This window comes from Marmota marmota, unplaced genomic scaffold (assembly GCF_001458135.2).
Source record: "Marmota marmota marmota unplaced genomic scaffold, marMar, whole genome shotgun sequence".
NCBI classification, from domain to species: domain Eukaryota; kingdom Metazoa; phylum Chordata; class Mammalia; order Rodentia; family Sciuridae; genus Marmota; species Marmota marmota.
In genome coordinates this window covers 4,726,275-4,745,551 of record NW_026000076.1, presented here as the reverse complement: position 1 = coordinate 4,745,551, position 19,277 = coordinate 4,726,275, and the positions used below count along the sequence as shown (strand labels likewise).

The 19,277-nt window shown below is 40.5% G+C and overlaps 1 long non-coding RNA gene and 1 pseudogene across 4 annotated transcripts in view; both read left to right on the top strand.

Annotated features, from left to right (window-relative positions):
• Window positions 1–59: 59 nt before the first annotated feature.
• The window catches only part of LOC125620119, a 73,353-nt gene continuing 54,135 nt past the window's right edge, over window positions 60–19,277 (top strand). For 2 of the 4 annotated variants that reach the window (XR_007351698.1, XR_007351697.1), the window contains exons 1-2: window positions 61–857; window positions 17,906–17,974. This is a non-coding gene — a long non-coding RNA (uncharacterized LOC125620119). Of the gene's footprint in view, window positions 858–17,905; window positions 17,975–19,277 lie in introns of all 4 variants that reach the window. The other 2 variants (XR_007351700.1, XR_007351699.1) reach the window with 2 other exon arrangements.
• Window positions 4,011–5,872, top strand: LOC125620118 (annotated as a pseudogene).

Sequence of the window (19,277 nt, the reverse complement as noted above, 5' to 3'; positions counted from 1 at the left end):
ATAAAGAGGCGCGCGGCCCGGGCTCCCCGCCCCCGCCGCTCTTTCCGGACTCCCCGCCCCGCGCCCAGGTCACTGGCCGCCGCGGTGGGCGGCCCCTGGCGAATCCACACCCCTGCCCCGCCTTCTCCCCTGTAGGAAACTCCGGGACCCTGCAAGGAATGACTCACCCGTGATTCAATTGCGCCGGCGAGCGCCAAAATGCCTTTTGGCGGAGGCGGGTCCAGGTGCTGAGAGAACCCGGGCTCCGGGCATCCCCCGTCTCCCAGTCTTCGGTCCGGGTGGCCCGCAGGTCTATGGGGGGTGGGGAAAGGCGCGTTGGAAAAGAGTTCTTGAGTTAGAGGGAAGGGATTCTTGCCTTCCATTTGGCGATCGTGTCGTCTGTGCTGGTGGGAGCGGAAGCGTTTGCAACATTTCGTAGAAAGTAAGGGGTCAGGACTCAGCTAGGGTAGAGAGGGCATTTCCCGCGACCTTGCGTATGCGAGACTGAGGCTTTGCTCGTGCTGCAAAGTAACTGCGCGGTGGGACTTGTCATGAGCAAGTCCCATCCTCAGCGACGATCTCCTCGTTTTCCTGAGGAGCAAGGACCTCTGGCCTGCCTGGCAAACAGGCCTTTTAGGATCGCATTATATAAGGGTGATGAAAATGCACATGTTTGCTGTGGATATAAACGGCCCTCAGCCCTCAGGTCCGAAGGCCAGTTGTCCCAGACGCCATGGAGTCCAACTCGGATAGTGAAATGAGGACTAGCAGCCTCAAATCTGGCAGTTTGCCTCTGGGAGAATTTCAGTGTGACATCTGCAGCCCTGTGGTTCCAGAAAAGATGGTTCTCACGTTGAAGAAGACATCTGTGGGATTGAGTGAGTTCCTTCCAAGTGTAGGGAAACCAAAAATGAAATTGAAAAATATGATCCGACTTTCAGGCTACTTGTTTTCCCCCACCCGCACCCGCTTTTGTTTGTTTATTTGTTTGTTTGTTGTTAAACTCCCCTGAGACTGGGTATTGAACTCAGGGCCTTGCACATACTAAACTCACACTCTGTCGCTGAGTCCTGTGCCACTAATTTTAAATTTTGTATTTTTTTTTTTCTGAATAATTTTCCTGTTTCCTCTTCTGGGCTTTGCTGTGAAATTGTCAGGCATAAGAATGTTAACTATTATCCTTTTCGTGTGGCATCGTACACTATCTCCCATCACTCCTTTATTTTTACTTTGTAGTTGCCTACAGATAGTATTGGAGATTCTTGGAGAGTGGAGTTTGTGAAGTCAGCTTTGCCTTTTAGTATATACTAGACACACATTTCCATATAAATCTGCTGAGGCATAGTATTAAAAATTCATTTTGAACAAAGTAAACCTTGCAAAATTTAAATTTTCTCCCCTTGCCTGAGTGGAGGGAACACACGCAGGCTTAGCATTTGCAGTCCTTCCTAGAAGCGGAGAACTGTGCTTACTGGTTTCCTCTTTGAGCTCTCCTCCAGCTCTAAAACCCACAAAATTTAATATTTGCAAAACTAAGCCTGCAATACTCCTTTTTGCAGTCTCTGGCCAGAGTCATTTTCCCTACTGGGATCTTCAGACTCACCTGGATGGATTCTTTGCTCTCTAGAGTTAAAGGTCAAAAAAATTGTTACACTTAAACCAATTTTTCCAAGACCCAAGAAACTGTTCCTCCCCCTGCAGAGAAATTCCATTTGGAGTTACTGAATGTCCAGAAATCATATGAAAGAATTTTAAGCAATGTCAAGATCAACCATTTGATAATAAAAATATGTGACACAAAGTGCCATAAATATTGATGAATTAGATGGGAATATTTATTTGCATATCCATTGTCAGTCAGGGAAGAGAAGAATATTCAGGGTGTTTGAATAGATTTTTGAGTAAATCTGAAATATGGTTCTTTGCTGAAATTGCTACTATTTTCAAGAAGAGGAGGAAGAAAACTGGTCATAGTAAGTCATATTTCAAAGCAAGGTTTTACTCAAGTTGGTGAGATTGTGGCCAGTGATTTCTAGAACAATTGTTGTTTGACACTATTAAAAGTACATTTCTACCTGGTCATGGTGGTGCACACCTCCAAATCCAGCTATTGGGGAGATTGAGGCAGAAAGATCTCAAGTTCAGGGGCATCCTGGGCAACTTGGAGAGACTATCTCAAAATTAAAAATAAAAGGGACTAGGGGTGTAGCTCAATGACCCTGGGCTTAATTCTCCAGTACTACAAAAGCAAACAAATGAAAGCACATTCCTGAAATTTCACTATTGATATTTACTACACAGGAACAAATTTATTGTTCTACTTACTCCCTACCTTTACACAATTTTTTAAATTCCCTTCAGTAAAGGCAAGCTTTGATACATCTTGAAGGCTCTGAAAAGTGCCATAAGTTCCTAAGCTGTCATGACAATCATGCTGGCCTGGCCAGTCCTTTCTGATTAAATCTTAGAATGTAGAGGGGTGGAGAGGATCTCACAAACATTCTTTTCAAGATCCTGAGACTTGCTGACCTGAATGAACTTGCTTCTTAACAGAGCAACACAGATCTGATCTTCCCACTCTAGGGGCTTTCCTTCTATTATCATGCTTTCTTCTACTCCCACTGCATGCAAGTAAGATTGGATCACAAACTCCATTGACTGCATGATTGATTTATCCACCCATAGGTACTCAACAATGTTCTGCAGGTGGTGTGGAAAACACTTGCAGTGAAGCCAGGCACAGTGGCACTTGCCTGTAATCCCAGCTACTCAGGAGGCTGAGGCAGGAGGACTGAAAGTTAAAAGACAGCACTTAGTAGCTCCATGAGGCCCTCAGCAACTTAATGAGACCCTGTCTCAAAATTTAAAAATAAATAAATAAATAAATAAAAAGGGCTGGGGATGTAGTTCAGTGGTAAAGCGCCTCTTCCCCTGAGTTCAAACTCTGGTACCAAAACAAACAAACAAACCAACCCCCAAAACAAAAAACTGAAGAAAGAAAGAAAAAACTTTTCAATTTTGGGAACTTGTTCTTAGCAGAAATATCCTGTCAGCTATTCCTTAACATACATGCACATAGAAGGTTATAGTTCCCTTTGCATAACCAGTGATTAAATGTGGCAAAAATGTCTAGGGTGCTGTTTCAACCCTTCTTCTGTATTTTTATAATACCTGCTACTGATTTTACCAACTCATATTCATCAACTACTTTTCTTGATTTCAATTGTGCATTTGCTTGTCAGTCTTTCCCATTCTTATTCATTGGGGAAATAAGAACTGGGATTTTCTTTACATTGCCCAATCCTTTGCACAATTTTAAGCACATAGTAGGTGATTTTTTTCAACCAATGAAAGAAGGCTTTATGGAACCATGCATGCAGCCAAATATTTTCATTAGAATTCAAGAGACTAAATCTGTTACTGAACTTTTTCTGTTTAGGGACCAGACGGTGAGCAGTCCATAATGTTCAGATTGCTAAGAAAATGCAAATCCAAGAAAGGCAGCATTTGACAGCAAACTCTGTCTGAGCAGTGATTGACAATCCTTCCTGTGGCCTGTAAATCTAATCAGGAGGACTGTAGTTGAGAGCAGAAACAAATGCAAAGTTTGGGAACTGGTTACATTTTTTAAAAAGCTTTCCTTCTAGTGTGATTCAGAATATACTCAGTCATCCCCTATGTGATGATGCTGTTGCTGTTGATAACTTTCCTGCCTACAGAGGCTTCTTGGAATAAATTCCTCAAAATGTCTGTGTCCCCAAGAAAGGGATGGATTAAGATTTATGCAAGTGGGCAAACTTGAGAGTAATCTTTAAAAAACCTATTTTATATATATGGAATTGCAAAACGAGCAATGAAACTATTTCCCCCAAAATTCAGGTAAAAGGCAAAGTATGAAAAAAGGCCAGAGGGAATTAGGATTTAGTGGGAACATAGAGTTCTGGAAAAAAAAAAAAGTGACTCAGCAGAACCTAACAAACATCTGGCAGGGCATAGTTAGTCATGGAAAAATTGGCAGTCATGATTATGCATTTTGTGAAAATAATTATGTACTGGTCTAACCGTTTACATTTAGACCAAAATTAAATAGTTGAAAGTCTGTACAATAAAAACAATTATCCTGATTATCCAGAGTCTCTGCTAGACCTTTGATGAGTAAAACTGAAAAGTCCTTTTCTTATTAACTATATCATCATTGCTTTTGCCAATATTCTAATGATTTTCTATCAGCATTTGCTTTGGATATAAAGCAATCTTATCAATGTTGTTTATTAGTAGATTTTGTTCCATGCCCCTACCCAAACAAAAAGATGTAGGTATATTATAGTCAGTCAATCAAACAGGTATCTTTAACTCAGCAAATTGAAACACAAGTACTTCATCAGTTTGAATGTATTAATGACTCTAAGTTTTGCATATGCTCAACACTACTAACTCTAGGCTGGGGGTTGTAGCTCAATGATAGGCACATGGGTTGGATTCTCAGCACCACATATAAATAAATGAATTAAATAAAGGTCTATCAACAACTAAAAAAAAATTTTTTTAAAGATACAACTCTATAAAAGTCTGGAAGAAAAATAACCAGGTATGAGATTTCTCAGGTCATGAAAATATTATTTAAAGTTTAAAAGTAGGTGTGAAGGCAGTTTTATTGTAATTTACATGTATACTTCTTGATGTTTTATAAAATAGCCTAGTGGAGAGATGCTCCAAATTTTGTACCTGCCACCCATCTAATCACTTGCTGCTTTTGATAGATGATGTTTTGATAGATGATCCTATTATACCAATTCCTCTTTCAAGTAGAGCTTTCAAGCCAGGAAGTAAGTCCCTAATATATGAAGTTGTTTCCACACTGGGAACATATTTATAATGTTCACCTAGTTGTAATTGTCATCCTCAACCATTACCCATTAAGTTAGTATATTGTAGTAACTCATAGTTCTAAATAAAGTACAAACCATGGAACAGCTTCTGTTCCCTATCATAAGGGGGAAAACAGGATGCTATAGCTGGAATATTGTATCTCTCTCCCCCACAAATTCATATCTTGAAAAACTAATCTCCAATGTTATGGTTGGGAGATGGGACTGCTGGTAAGTGGCTAGCGCACAGGTGGAGCCCTCATGAATAGGATTAATGCCCTTATGAATAACTCCAGAGAGCTCCCTCTTCCTGTGCTGTGTGAGAACACAGCGAAAAGAGCCATCTATTAACCAGAAAATGGAACTCATAAGCGGGTTCTGCCAGAACCTTGATCTTGGACTTCCCAGTCTCCTATCTAGAACTGGGAGACCTAAATTTCTGTTGTTTTAAGGACACTTAGGCTCTTCTTTGGTGCTGCCTACAGAGGTGGTAGCCATCTGTATTCACCATCATGGCTGCCCTCACACCTCTTGCAAAGCCCAAAATTGTCAAAATGAGGGCCAAGGAGTTCATCTGGCACCAGACTGATATGTCAAAATTTAGCACAACTGGTGGAAACCCAGAGGTATTGACAACAAGGTGCAGAGAAGATTCAAGGGCCAGATCTTGATTGATGCCCAGCATTGGTTATGGGAGCAACAAGAAAAACAAAGCATATGCTGCCCAATAGCTTCCAGAAGTTCCTGATCCATAATGTCTAGGAGCTGGAAGTGCTGCTCTTGTGCAACAAACCTTACTGTCCTGAGATTGCTCACAGTGTTTCCTCCGAGAACTGCAAAGCCATTGTGGAGAGAACAGCCCAACTGGCCATCAGAGTCACCAATCCCAATGCCAGGCTGTGCAGTGATGAAAACGAATAGACAGTTCACTGGCTTGTGTGTGTGTGTGTGTGTGTGTGTGCGCGCGCGTGCACGGTTAAATAAAACCACAGAAACTAAAAATTAAGTAAGTAAATAAATAAAGACACTTAGTCTAGGATATAGAGTCAGAAGGGACTCTAGAAAGTGCTTTTGGTATCATAGCAGTAACTGGCTTTTCAGAATTTGGTAAACATTATAAACAGCTATTGAAACAACTAAATTAAAAGGATTATCTTAAGCCTGGACCTTATTTTAAGAACAGCATTTGTTTTGCATCTTCTATCATTATGGATTTGTTAACCAATATCCTGCTTTCTACAGGTTAATAAATATTTATTGAGTGGTTACTATGTGTGTGTGGCCATGTTATCACAAATTTTTATTTGTTCTTTCTAGATATATGTGACAGTTGAGTATATTTTGACATATTATACACACATAGAATAAGTATAACTTGTTCCAATTAGGATCCCATTATTGTGGTTGTAATATTATGAGGAGTTACATTGGTGGTGTATTCATATATAAGGATAGGAAAGATATGGCCAATTCATTCTACTTTCTTTTCTATTTCCACCCCCACTCCCTTCCCTTCATTCCCATTTGTCTAGTCCAATGAACTTCTAATCTTCCCCTCCCTTGTTATGGGCTAGGATCCATATATCAGAGAGAGCATTCTGCTTTTGGATTTTTGGGGAGTGGCTTATTTCACTTAACATGATATTCTCCAACTCCATCCATTTACCTGAAAATGCCATAATTAAATTTTTCTTTATGGATGAGTAATATTCCATTATGTATATATACCACATTTTCTTTCTCCATTCATCTGTTGCTGGGCATCTAGGTTGGTTCCATAGCTTGGCTATAGTGAACATTGAAGTGTCTGCGTCACTGCAGTATGCTAATTTTAAGTCCTTTGAACATAAAACAAGGAGTGAGATAACCAGGTCAAATGGTTGTTCCATTCCAAGTTTTCTGAGGAATCTGCCGGGAACTATTATATTAATCCTTTTTGTAAAGTCTCTTGCAGTCAAATCAGGGTAATAACAAAAAGGAAAACAGTAGCTATGAAGTGAGATGTGGCCACACTTGTCACTAGTGGCTTGAGAGCTCTGTGCCTGCAGAGACTGCTTTATCTTTAGTGACAGACACAGAACCTGGCACATTGTAGGTTTGTTGGGGATGCAAATCAAAACAAGATGGCGCCTGGCACTTTGCCAGGAGGAATGGTTTGTGAAGCAACGCCAGCGAGCCATTAAGATGATGAGGATTTCTTATTGGCTGACTGCTGTATCTAGATGATGTTAATTAAGTTAAGCTGTGTGTAATTAGTTGGGTATATATACCTCTGCTGTCCGGCAGAGAAGTGGCTCCTGCTACCTCGGGTGCCCGCTACTTTGAGTTCTCGCTCAGTTCCTGCTGAGTTTACTCGCAATAAAGTAGTTCAACCTTCAAGTTGCTTGTCACCTCTCGGTTATTTAGCCCAGCCGGACTACGGCATAGGTTCCCCATAACCATCAAGATTTTTTTTAAAGATATAAAAGGTGTACAGGACCTCCAAGAAGAGAGTTCACTTCTGACTAGCGTGATGAGAGAAGTTTCCCTGGAGGAAAACAGTATTTGACCTAGGTCTCAGACTGTTTGCTATTAAAACAAATACCTAAAAAATAATAATTGGAAAATACTTTAGACTGGGTAATTCATGACAGAAATAGCAGTGCTGGAGGCTTAGAAGTCCAAGATCAAGATGCCAGTAGATTCAGTGTCTGCCGAGGGCTCACTCTGCTCCTAGATGTCTACTTGTTGCTGTGTCCTCACATGCCAGAAGGAACAAGCTCTCTCCTATGGGATGTCAGGCAGTTTCCACTTGAGGGAATGTTTAGACGCTACCATCAGATCTTTGTCAAATGAATAGACAGTAACCAGGACGTAGCCCTGACATGGGTTATAACGGTCTATCATGGTTATGGGCATAATTTTTCTGAGAATCCAGGAACTCTGCAAAAAATGACAGTGTTCCCTCTATTATTTCTTATTAGCTCATGTCATAATACCAGTGGAACAGCAAGTGATCTTTTGAGAATCATTTACTGGCTCCCAATACCAGTTTATTTCTATTATTTTCTACCAATGAAAATGGCAGAAAACACCATTTTAGCGTGCTCTGGGTATTAACTTATTTAGTTCTCACAACAATCTTGTGAGAGACAGGTAGAAATTTTCACTTTACAGATGAGTTAACTGAAGCCCTGATAGGTTAAACAGCTTGCCCTTGCACACCACTGGAAAATGTCTCAGCTGGAATTAAATGCAGGTGGTGGAGCTCCAGGGCACACCCTAGTAACCACAGTGCTATGTCACTTCACCTCAATGATGGTGCTAAAATGTGCACATGTCCCATGAAGGCTCAGGGAAAAGCACTGCATCAATCCAAGTCCCATTTTCCTATTTCCCCATGTTTCTTCTTTGTGAAGCTGACCCTCTCTGCAGTCCCTGGCTTCTAAACATGGGGAATTTCCAAAAGAAAACTGAGCCAAAACCTGGCCTTAGTCAAAAATAAAGGGCTCTTTATTTTGCTTTGTTTCCAATTTATTTTGTTCTTAAAGTTTCTCTATATCCAGATTGCTTTTTTTTCCAGAACAGAAAAAGAGAAAAAGAAGCTGTACCTGAAAATGGCTCATTTTTCCTAAGAACATGAAATAAATGCTCCTCAGCTCTTTTAGTTATTCATTAAGTAATATGGGTTGTCGTGACAATCTGGACTCAGGGTTAGGAAGCCCTTTCTGACCTACTTCTCACTTATGCATTAGTGAGATGATGAGTAAGTTTGATCTATAATCACCTCCATGTATCTACTGGCCCTTCCACCATACTTTTCTCACTTAAGAATTCATGTCCTATTCATCATCATGATTCAGTGGTCCAGGCTCAAGATAAGACTTGTCATGAAGTCCCTTGTATTTTCTCTGGTCTATTAGTATGATGGTTCCTCCTTACCTGGGAACCCAGTAGGGAGCCTCTACCCATGAGCTCTCCATGAAATATCAGTCAGTCTCCATCACTGACCCAACTCCTCCATGGCTACGCCCCCAAACTTGGTCTAGTGCTTTGCTACTTAAAGACTGATACATATGTCTGAACATATGTCTGATGCAAACCTCAGAGTCTGCCTCTGGGACAGTGCCTAGGTATTGGGCCCCTCTTTGTTGATCAGTCCCAACCTTGTGATCTTCCTCTGTGGTCATCCCTATTTCACCTTCAGAGTAGCCATTAATGTCCGCAGAATGCACAGTGAGGCTGATCCCAGGAGAAACCTCTTGATGCCCTTTTCCTCTCTCACATCAGACATATTTTTTCATGGTTTAGAAATCAGGTTCATTAAGAGCAGCTATGAAACAAAACAAAACAAAACAAAAAACCATGAGGGCAATGGTAGTTAAGTGAGACAATGTATGTTGTGGAGGGTTTTGGGGCAGGAGAGAGTCTTACTTTTATAACAGGGAAGAACATGGTGTTGCCTGTGTGGACATGAACCATAGGACCCACCAGCAGCCTCCCAGTGATGCAAGAGATAAAGGAGAGCTCTGTGCCATATCTGAGAAGGTCCTCTGGCCTCTGCCCTCGTAAGACAGAAAGGCCATGTTTAAAGTGGAGATAGGACTCTAATTATACCAGGCAGTGCCAATAGACTGAGTCCCAGCTGCTTTTGAGATGGGTGGGGTAGGGTGGTTAATCATCACCTCCTATCGTGATGGGTTACAATGACACTAGGTGTGAAGAAGTGCCATCTCTGTGGTTCTCTTTCACAAAGAATTCCACCCACTCCAAATCACCCTAGAGCTCTGACTCCTTTACTGCAGCCTCGGCTCTGGGTGGCACACCTTGCTGATAGCATGTGATGGCTCCCCTGATGACCTAGGCTCACTCCCTGGCCCAGCTTTGGTTTTGATATGCTGTCTCCAGCATGGGCCCCATGAAGATCTGCTCCCCAGATCTCTGGCCCAGGCCCTTTTTGTTGCTAAAGAGTGTGCATGCTGGCTCTTGGCTTCCTTAGGTGCCTGAGGCTTGTTACGTCAGGCGATAAATGCTCTGCTGTCAGCATTTGAAAGAGAAGATTAAGGACAAGTTAAACCTTTAGTTCAAATGGTTCACTTAATCCAGAAGCTAAGCACACTGAATTTTGAGGCCATGTGAAATAGCTTAGGTCTTAAAGTCAAACATAGGCATGGAAAAGTGGCACACCCTGCTGCCACTAAGAATGTGCATGTGTGTGCACGCTTGTGCTTTTATGTCTAGCCATTCCATTTCTGACAATTTTAGTTTCCCTATCTGTGATAGGGGACAAGGGACCAGTGATCCAACATTCATATTGTTTGCTTTGCTACTTAAAGACTTGGACATTTGGGCCAGAGCTTATTTTCACGGTTGATCTATGCCAGTTGTATTGAATAATTTCTATGTCTGGGTTTATTTTGAAGTTTTTCATTGACATTTGTCTTTTTATCATGATTATATTTCATAGGTTCTTTGAACATATGTTGATAATTCACTTACTTCAAACATCTGGTGTTTCCAGATATAATTGATCATGAGAATTTGACCCCAAATGCAGACTCATTCTTACTTTTCACTAGAATTAACTTGGACATGAGGGCCATTTGCTTATGGGTCTCTGTATTTCAGCACTGGTACATGCAGTAATTATGCTATTGTGGGCTTAGCACAGTTCATTTTTACTGAGACTCAGCCATTTAGTCAGTACACAACGAATAACCAGCTCTCAGGGCAGAATAATTTAGGCAGGCACACTGGTGGGGCACATATCACATTCAGGACAGGGTGGGTGAGGTCCAAAGGGGAAGGCCAGGTAGAAACTGGATGCATGACAGATTCTGCACCTGTTTATCAGTTTGTTCATCACTTTCCATTTTCAGCAGGGATGTGCTGTTCTAGACAGGCTTTGGGGAGGAGAGAACTTGGGAAAAACAGGTCTCAGAGTCAGGCAGAAAGCAATTTTCTGGATTCTCTTATCACCTATGATAACTTCCCAGGCCAACTCACTGGATTCTCCCTCCAACTACCAGCTCCAGAACTCTCAATTCTTCAAAGCCTTCTTGGTGATAATGACATGTGGTGGTGGGTTTTCCCCAGTACTCACCTCCTAAGACTCCATCCTGCTCTCAGCATCTGTCTAAATGAGTAGCTTTCCCTTTACCTGAACACTTCGTAAATAAGTGATTGGGTTATCAACATTAATAAAGTCTACTTAGGTTGTTATTTTTTAGTCACTAGTAATACCCCAGATATTTTGAGTGCTTGCCATGCACTAGAATTATCTAATTTACTTTTCATGAAACCCTGGGAGGCAGATACTACATTTTTATTTTTATATATTTTTTTACTCTTGAGTAAACAGGGTTAGCAAAGCTAATTTAACTAGCTCAAGATCACACACTGAAATGTATAGAGCTAGGGTTCAAAGTGACACAAGTGTGGACACATGACCATGATCCATCCTGCTAGTACCCTCACCCTGAGCACTCAGTATGCATCAGCACAGAGGCAGGTAACCAGGGGCTCCTCAGATCCTCAAGGGGACCTGTTGGATGAAAGCAGAAATATACACTATAAGAGAACACAATGGGTCAAGTCCAGAATCCAAGTAGATCATAGAGCCATAGTCAGCAACTGAGAAAACAGTCATCAATTCTGGATGGCGGGCTATTTTATCTTTCAATCTCATCTTTCAATAATTCATTTCAATGAATTATTGTATACTAAAATGATAACTCAGACTTTGAAAACTAGGAGAAAGGTCTTTTTCACACACGATGGCTTCAAGTAAAATTTCAAAGCTTGTTTTCTCATTGGTGTCCCCTGGTCGGCAGGGAATATTTAAATGCATCTCTGTTCTTTCTGTTGTTGTTGTTTCTCTTATTGTCTATCCTCTCCAAGGGTGAATTTAGCTTCAGCCAACTTCATTACTTTCCAAGGCATTAACGTTGATGTAAATTCTTAATTAACACCGAAGGACGAAGAGGAACAGTCTTTAAAATGATCCACCCTTTCCCATACTTGTTCAACTGCTCCAGCTGCTTTAGTCAACAAAGCCAGTCTGAGAAGCAAACAAACCAAAAATCCACCCAACCCTCAAGTTCCCAAATACTTGTTTAATCAATGTGCAATGTTTTGATTTGACTTCTCCAGCCAACGACAATAGTGACACTGTTTTGATCTTACAGGCAAAGCCTAAAACTTTACTGATGTTTTCAGGTGTTGAAAGTAGCACAAATCTTAGAATAGTATATGATCAAATTGCTACATAAGAATGGATCCAGGCAGACTTTTGGCCTCACACATATTCACTTAGGATGAGGCAGCAGGAAACCATGGGTTGAGATGGGTTAGAATGGACACAGAGAACTGGGGTGGATTTCCAATCCTGCTGGAGTTCCAGGCTGCAAATTCCCATGGGGGTGAAGGGTGGGGAAGGTCTCAACAAGATTCCAGTGGCCCTTATTCTTTTTTGAAAACACAGATTGAGAGACCTGCACAAACTACAACATTATATCCAATATCCTTTGGCCGAGTAAGTGGAGATACTTGGCTAGCCAAATCCTTGATTATGCTTAAAAAATTAACTTTTCTCAAGCCAATACTCTTGGAAGCAAAGATTCTACACCAGGTTGTTCAGGTTGGGACATGACTTATTCCCTCTTACAGAAATGTATTTGCATTTTTAATACATTCAAGATCCAAACAACAATATTGTTCCGAGAATGTGAATTTGAGCATATTGATAGAAAAAAAATTGAGTATCTTAAATAATGAATGGAGTTTTCTTTTTCCTTATCACCAAATGAATACTTTTTTTTAAAGGTTTGCAACACCAAAAATTTGTTTGGATGTATTTTGCTCTAATTACTAATAAATCATAAAGTAAATTATAGTAATGGATTAGTTAAAATTATCTAGGCACTTTTTGCAAAACATTAACTTAAGATGAGAAAATCAGTCTTAGACATAAATAATGTCTGATCTCCACTTTTTGCCCCATCTAAATGGGGCCAAATGGATTGCAGGAGTACGTGGCAGAGAGTGCCTGTTCACCTTATAGTGGCCAGGAAGCAAAAAGAGAGACAGGAAAGGTCTGAAACTCCAACACACACCTCAGAGACATGCTCCAATGGATCAACTACCTTCCTCTGGGCCTTACCTCCAAAGAGTTCTACCACCTTTCAATAGCTCCACAAATTGGTGGCCAAATCTTTAACACATGGACCTTTGGGGGCATTCAAGATCCAAACTATGGCATTTAGGGAGAATATCCCCTTTGCAGGAATGAGCAGAGGAAAGTTCTTGCACGCTACCTATTCCTCTTTAACCAGAGACCTACAGCAACACTTCCCTCCTTTTCCTACCTTACCTCTCCCTTTGCCATATTTGTAACCTATTCCTTACCATATGGTTGATTTCAGCATATAGTTGGTCATTTGCATGTTTGTCCTTAGATTCTTAGCTGGCTCCTCTCTGTCTGGCAGGGAAATGTATTTCCTAGACTCTCTTAGTTTCTAACTTTGATTAAATTCAGTTATTGGGAGGAGCCAGCAGAAGAGTAGAGAGTAAGAGAAGGGAAAAGCGAGGGCACTTCTCCCCACCCAAAGCCCTTGAATTGGTCAGCATGTCCTTGTTGGCTGTGCCGCCCCCTTGAATCCTGTTGGTCAGTTCAACCCTGGGATCTGGTAGCACCATCTCTTTCTGCTGTCCCTTTGTCTCTAGGAATGGTAGCAGATATCAATTCTTGTTCCTCTTGGGATTGACTCACTGTGTCCTTTCTGGCTTCTCAGCTCTTCTCTTATCTTTGCAGTTAAATTCCTCCAACAAGCAATATGTAAATCAATGGATGTGTAACTGATGTGATTCTGCAACTTTTATACGGGGTAAAAATGGGAGTTCATAACCCACTTGAATCAAAGTGTGAAATATGATATATCAAGAACTATGTAATGTTTTGAACAACCAACAATAAAAAAATTAAAAAAAAAAAAAAAAAGCTGGGGTGATTTCTGACTAGACTCCAACAGATGCAGAATACAAGTACTACTGCTGACTTCATGTGAGCTCCCACTTCTAACTGCCCTGTGGAATGAAGCCCTCTCACAAAGCCATGGGCATTGTGTTAGGTTTTGCATCACTGTGACCAAAATACCTGATAAGAACAACTGAGAGGAGGGAAAGTTTATTTTGGCTCATGGTTCTTGAGGTTTCATTCATGGTCAGCGGAGTCCATTGTTCTGGACCCAAGGTGAGACAGAAACCTCATGGTGGAAAGGGATGGTAGAGGAGTGCTACTCTATTCACATCAGTCAGAATGAGAGAGAGTGGGGAAAGAGGCTGCCAGGAAGATGCAACTTTAGGGCATGCTCCCAGGGACCCTTCTCCAGCCATGCCCCACTTTCCTGTAGTTACCACACAGTTAGTCCATCTAAACTAGGATGGACCGATTAAATCTCAGCTCTCACAGTCCAATCATTTTACCTCTGAATATTCCTGCATTGACACAGAAGCATTTGGGGACTCCGCATGGCCAAACCATAACAGACACCCTCACAAGATGCTGTGATGATCAGTTGTTTGTGAAAGATCTAGATTTCTGAAGTCTTAGACTATCTGGTAAATTAGTACTGTGCATATGTTATTAATTAACACGCATCTAAATACAATTGTCCCTTGGTATCTGTTCCAAGATAGAGATTTGTTCTAGGACCCCCTAAACATATCAATATCTGCAGAAGTTCAAGTCTCTCATATAAATTGGCATTATATTTGCTATGTAATCTACACACACCTTCCTATGTACTTTAACTCATCTCTAGATTACTTGTAATACCTAATACAAGGTAAATGCTATGTAAATAGTGATTATCCTGTGTTGTTCAGCAAATAATGATAATGAAAAAATGCGTGTGTTCTGTAAAAATGTAATTGCTTTTCAAATCTCTTCAGTATGAGGTTGGTTGAATCCATGGATGGAGAATCATGAATATGAAAGGCCAAGGGTTTTCTCTGCGTGCTGAATGTTTAATTTCTATCCCTTTTGGAGCAAATGTGAAACTTCTCAGATTGAAAAAATTGGAGCACTGTTTTGCTGACAGCTTGACTTGCTAATTTCCATATGCTTACATGCACATACAGGACCTATGCAGGTGTTCTATTTTTGTTTATTACATAAGTGAGATAGTATAGAAAGTACTCTGAATATGGCTTTTTGTTTTCTTTTTTACAGTATGTCTTGGAGAGCCCTATGCATTGATTGTTGGCACTTTTCTCTGCCTGCTCTCTCTATTCTTTTTTTTAAAGAAACCCAAGAGACCTCTGCTATAGAATTTGAGTGGCTCCTGCCAAGTAATTGGAGTCCTGCCTACTGGGATGAGGTGACCAGGGAACTCCCAAGACTCTGAGGCTTCCTGGGCTTTACTGCCAATGGGTTTATATTAGGGTAAAGGCATCAGACTTTTACATTAGGCTGGTTGCCTCAGAGAAAAAAAACATGCCTCCCTGGATGACCCCAGACATCACTTACAAATCTAAGATCTGGCTCCTAAAAGCTAGCTTGTCTCCTTTACTATTCATACCGTACATAAGGTAGGTCATGCTCTAGGAGGTCTACTGAGAACCCAAAGCCTACTCCTGTTTCCAGGTGTGCTCATAAATAACCAAGAACCGACGACCTTTTAAGGCACCCAATAACTAAACAAGTTAGCTTCCTTAATTGATTTCTTTTCTGTGTTTATTCATCTGGCATACTTATCAAACACATTTGATTGTTTAGTCCTCACAAGTAGGATACAGAAAGGAAAAGATAAGCAATGTTTAACTTTGAAAAGTCCTGAGTTTAGACTTGGTGATATTGAATGATGTTGACAGAAACTGGGGTTCTGAATGCATGACCTTGAGGGACTGAAGGTATTTTCCATTACGAACTGTGGGCTGAATTCTGGCTCAACCAAACTCTAAGTGGGAAGGCATGATATCAAGGTCATGCTTTTGATTTGAATTCCCTTGAAAGGGACCTATTTATGTTGTTGAGAGATTGGGTAAACTGTATTGTTGATCCTATTGAGTTTATTTAACTCTGTTAAAAATGCCTGCAGCTTTTAATTTAATTTAATTTTTTAGTGGCAACTCACATTGCAATGTTTTAAAAAGTAAGGTAGATGGCTGGGAAATGTGAGGAAGAATCCTGCATCCCAAACCATCCCACCAACTGCTGATTGTGTAGATTGGAAAAGCACAGGGTGGGAACAGCTTGGAGCATCACTGTTCTGTTGCTGAGCAACCACATGCCTAGCAACCTTAGATAGTCTAAGAGGTACCGAACATCAAAATTCCTCATCTTTTGCTATGGAAGGTGACTGAAGGACCTGATTGGCAGCTGAAGAAAGCCTTTCTTTCCTCTTGCCCTTTGAGAATGGGGGTTGGGTGGGGAGATTGGGCTCTCGGTGTGGGGAGTGTGCTGACTTGTGAGAATACAAACTGGTAAATAGCCCAGAGACAAAGTACTTCCAACTATTAAACAATAATTTTAGTAAGCAGCGTGTATGAAGGTTGGTCCTAAAGTAGCTCCTAATGAGAATACAGTGAGGGCTCAAGTGAATGGTCCTGATTTAGAAGAGATGTCTTTAGAATGCCTCTCTTTTCAACTTTCTTTCCTAGTCTATAGGTATTTGCAAATTAGCTCTTAAAAAGCATATGTGGTTACCTGTTTACTCTCATGTGCCTGTGCTCAAAGTGGAAATGAACTAGACAATACTTAATTAAGCCTTTTAATTTTGCCATCTGCTTGTTAAGCACTCCAGATTTTCCTTCTCCTGCTCTATTTTTATTTTTAAAAATTTTAAATAACACATTTTTCTTTCCAAGATACTACATAGTTCTTTTTTTTTTTGATTGATAGTCTTTTCCTGCCTACCCTCTAGACTGTAAATTTCTTGAGAGCAGATATCTTTGTATATTTTATTCATGAACATATGTCCTTGAAATACAACAGATGCTCAGTTTGTTGAATGCATGAGTGAATAAATAATAATCCTGATTTTATATTTTATACATCAAAAGTCTGATAATAAAGTTTTTTTGTTTTTGTTTTTTTAATTCAGAAGCTGATTTTGGGTAACAATAGCTCAAAGTCTCTTCCCTCTCTATGCCTCTAGCTGTCCAAAGCATGTGGTCAACTGATAGAACTAGCAAATTCCAAGTGGGTCATCTTAGCCAGATTGAACATGCCTTACGCTCACTGCTGAAGGTGTATTGAAAGGCAGTAGAATTCAGTAACACAAAATAGCAAGGATATAATGGTGGACTTAGTGAATCTGTCTCTTGAGTACATTAGGGAACACAATTCATTTTTTCTGCTTCATAATGTGAATGAATTCCATGCTCAACAGCTGTCTCCAACCATAAATCCAATTAATTTGCCAGATTAAAAATATATAACCCTTAAGCAGACTAGATAATCAAACCAAGTTCATTGGCGTGGTCTTTCCCATTGAAAAGTACACAGGATGTCAAATTATCAGCTTCATGATATTGGAATCAGAACCAGGGAACGTATTTCTAGGACTCAGATGCTGGTTGACCTAGACTCTGACAGCTAGGATGTGTTCTTCTCCTCAGCTGGAATCCCTCTGCCTTCATTGGCATGAGGAGGCTATTCTCAGATAGTTACCTCCAGTCAAGGCACCCTCTATTCTCTTAGCATGGAACAAATGTCAAAGTTTGTTTCTGAAACTCTTCCTTTTCTGTGAGTCTGTGGATGATTAACACATTGCTCCACCCCAGTCAAGACTTGCTCTGGCTTGGGTATCATTCTGTCTCACTATTGGATTAGACATACATGCACTCAGCAGGTTATTTTCCTGAGTGTTCACTCCAAGTTAACCAGTAGAAATGGCTCTGCTCTGATCCACTAAGTGATTTGACTTTTTAGTTTAACTCTTTATAGGGTGTCCATTAATCCCTTTTCAAATGGTTGGGTTATCATTCTATCTCTCCTAACTACCACCTTTGCCTATCCAACAACCCCTTCCTGTTGATGAATTTTCTTCTAAATAGCCTTTTTTTTTTTTTTCAAGGAAAGAAGAGTGAAGTGACTCCAACTCAAATGTTCTGATCCCTGGCAATTGTTTTCTTCATAAAAATTGGTAAGTTGTCTTTGGAGTATGAAGTGAACTTGAACAGTTTGACTTGTTCCTCTAGAGCTTGACCATTTGTAGGTAGTAAAAAAGTGGGGAAGCCACCATAGGACTGAGAGAGATGCAGCTTAAGATAAGTTCACATTGTGTCTCTGTGATAAACACACTGCTCCTTACTCCATTCCCAATACCACCTCTTGGCTCCTGGTGAGGGGATCCACCTAGCTTTCCTTGCTCTTCCTGGGTTTGGAGCCCAATCTATGACAAATATATGGGTTAGCTTGATCTTGGGAGGTGAAAAGATGAATTAGCAAGGTGTCACACAGAATGATATGGAAAAGCCTGTCTTTCTGGAAAGCAGTGTTCTTCTACCAACTCTTGAGAAATATATCCTTAAGATCTCAGCCAGAAAACCCCAAGGCCCTTATTCTAAATGTGAAGCAGAGAGCCCCAACATCAGGGCTCTTCCAAGGGCAAGGTCACTGTGGAAGAACCACTATTCCCATTTTCAGGATAATGAGGCCATTGAGAAATGTTTAGAACAAAGCTTTGATGATGAACAGTCATTCAACACATTGTTCAAAACAGACCCAATTACATTAGCTACGGAGTTTAATGACTTTGCTCATTAAAACCAGAAAATGAACAACACATGTTAGAAAAAATTTCAGTAATCTTGAAATAACAAAGGATTTCTTTGGGTAATTCAGTTTATAATACCAGTGCTGACTAACAGAAAAATAATTTGAGTCACATATGTGATTTTAAATTTTCTAGTCGCCACCTTTTAAGAAGCAAAAGGAAACAGATGAAATTGATTTCCAGTATATATTTTTCTGAGCCCAATATATTCCAAACATTTTACATCTGAGCTCTCTCAGTGCTAAGTCTTCAAAACTAAGTGTATAGAATATCTCAATTTGTGCTAGTTGCATTTCAAGTTGTTAATAATCACATGTGGCCAGTGGCTACTATACAGAGCAGTGCAGTCATAAAACTTTTCCTTTCCATAAAATTTCTGATTAATTGAAATTTTATAGTGAATTTTGACTCAAAGAATTCATGAGTTCTGTCCTGTGACTATTGAGTTCTCCTTCTTTATTAAAACACACTCCCTCACCCAAGGGAGGGTCCCTTGCATGTGTTTTTTAGGTCACTGGAATTTGCAGTAATTTCACTGTCCAGGTCAGGGGTACACAGCCATAAGGAGCTATTAAGCAATCATCTCTCTCAGAAGGGGCTTCTGATTTCGGGCACAGCCGTCAGTAGCTGTGTGCTTCTCATGTTGCTTCTGCCTTACCTTTGTCCTGCT